At 42.6% G+C, this 2,373-nt stretch overlaps 1 protein-coding gene across 1 annotated transcript in view; it reads right to left on the minus strand.

Moving 5' to 3' along the window:
• KLHL14 (kelch like family member 14) overlaps positions 1-769 on the minus strand; it is a 102,501-nt gene extending 101,732 nt beyond the window's left edge. Inside the window, exon 1 of the mRNA XM_024757963.1 lies at positions 211-769. The gene's annotated coding sequence lies outside the window, so the exon portion shown is untranslated. The remainder of the gene's footprint in view (positions 1-210) is intronic.
• Between the last annotated feature and the right edge of the window lie 1,604 nt (positions 770-2,373).

Consider the following 2,373-nt stretch of genomic DNA (forward strand, 5'->3'; position numbering starts at 1 on the left):
CTATTCCCCTTCCTTCTTGCTCTCCTCCTTTGCCTTCCCCCCTCATCTGCTTATTTCTTGCAATAGGAGTTTTATTCTTTATGAGCGTTTGCCACACAATCACCCCCCACCCCTCTGAAAGACTCCCTTCCCGTCCCTCCCCACGCGGCCAACAACCCAAAAGACACAACAAAATACACACACAAGGCAGACACAAGGCCAGAAACTTACCTGCTTTCAACCAGCTGCAAAGTCAAGGCTCACTTAAGCTCCCCCCCAAAAATCAATTGTCCTTCCTTTTTAAAGGTTTGCTCTCTCCTTGGGAGGGGGAAAACACCTTCTGGTTCCCAACTCCGGGCAGTCACTCTTTACAATTTATTTTGTCGTACATCATTTGATCACCATGAATTAGCAACAGCAAGAAAATGTAGGAGAGGGAGAAAAGAGAGAAAGAGAGAGGGAGAGAGAGAGGGAGAGAGGGGAGAGAGAGAGAGAGAGGGAGCAGAGCTTTCTGCAAGAGAAGAAGAAGAAAAAATGTACGTGTGACAAATTATGCTACCAAGAAACAACACATCATTATCCTTGGGCCTGGGGCTCAGTGAGTCGTAACGAGAGTAATAGGAAATCCACGGTTGGGGAGAGAAACGGTCGTGCTTGGCCAGTAGAGAGAGACCATACAGGGGGATGGATGCTGGAGAGACTCGCAAAATTATGGCTCAAGGCTATTGTAAAAATTGTCGAGCGTAAATGACTGCGATTTCAAACATCTTTGGAAGAAAGAAGGGGAAAAAGCGAGCCCCCCCTCCCTCCCTCTCCCTCTCTCTCCCTCTCTCTTCTCTCTCTCTATAAAGAACCGTCAAGTTTTAGTGCGCATTGCTAATTAGTCAATTTCTCTCTGCCTTCACAGGCTGGCGACTTCGCTGCTGAGCTGAAACTGCTAATTTCTGTGACCAGCTTTTTTCTTAGCTGTGATCTGGATGAATGAGTAGCTGTCTCACAGAGATGACAAAAATAAACTCTAATCCTCCCCAAAATTTCCACTACGTCTTTCTCATGCATAGATTTATGATCTTCAAGCGCTCTGTGCAATATGCAAACTTTTTGTGTCTGTGTATGTGCTGTTGTTTCCAGATTTCACTACATCGGTATGCTGCTTTTCCCTTTCACCTCCCCCTCACCCCTCACACTGTGAAATGCAGAAACAATCTGATCTCAAAGTATGCCAAGATGTCACTTTATAGTGTCTTGATATTTGGGGTTTGAGTCTGACTTGGAAGTCAGGAGCCCTTGCCTAAGAGGTGAGTGGCTAAGTGTACAACGGGGGTGGGGGTGGGGGAAGTAGACAGAATAGAGGACAGCCCTTTGCTTTACATTTGTTTCCCTGCACCATTCAAGCTTTATGATCTTGTTGGAAAACATATTTTCTCTGGTTATACAACCATCTCTGAACTTCTCTGTCAGCTCTTCAACAGTAAGGATTCAGAACTCACAATTTTTTTTTTTACTGGAAGATTAAGCTTATTGTCAGATGTGCCTTTCAATTAGGAGTCTTTGATTTGCAGGAGCTAGAATCAAGTGCTAGGAAAGCCAGCTGCAATTTCACAAATATAACCTTTAAACTTTGGAGCTTATCTGATATATAAGGTTGGCCACAGAGAGCTCACGTTTTTGACCCTATTTAGCATGCAAAAAGAACCCCAGCATGACTGGAATTTTTGCTGTACCAGAGATTCATGTGCATTTTGGTAGAGGACACGTTCTCTAGACTTACCTCATGATGTATTGCACCCTTACATTTATAGCCCTGCATTTTGGTTGTCAATGGGGGCTGGAGGTGTCCGAGAAAGAAGGGGAAAAAAAAGCAGAAAAAAGAAGGTATGCCCTTGAATAAAATGAACATGGAAGAAAGCGGGACTTGAGTTAGATTGAGTTTTGTTTGCTATTAAATGTATGAACATGATTCATTCTAATTGATATGTACTCTGATTAGTAAACTTATTAAAATACACATCAGCTCATTGAAAGCCTGCCTTTTTACCTTCCCCTTTGATTGGTGAGAGATGGAAAGACACCTGCTTAAGGGAGGGGGAAACCTGAAAATTCTTTGGTTCAGAAATCAGGAATTCCCCATTTAAAATGATCAACGTTAACATGCATATGGGATATTTACTCTTGAATAGATGAGGAAGGATCATACCGAAGCGTTTATCCTTCACAAAGGCCTTTCTCTATCAAGGTCCTAGATGATCTGAGGGTAAGACTACTTTATTCAGATCTTGCTGAGATGCTGCATTCTCATATTCATATTTATAATAAAAAGCCCCAATACATGATAAAATAATAGAAAAGGACTTTTTGATTAGAGCAGGGGAAGGAAAGAGAACAGATCTTCCA

This window comes from Neophocaena asiaeorientalis, unplaced genomic scaffold, assembly GCF_003031525.2.
Source record: "Neophocaena asiaeorientalis asiaeorientalis breed wild unplaced genomic scaffold, Neophocaena_asiaeorientalis_V1.1 scaffold126, whole genome shotgun sequence".
NCBI lineage: Eukaryota > Metazoa > Chordata > Mammalia > Artiodactyla > Phocoenidae > Neophocaena > Neophocaena asiaeorientalis.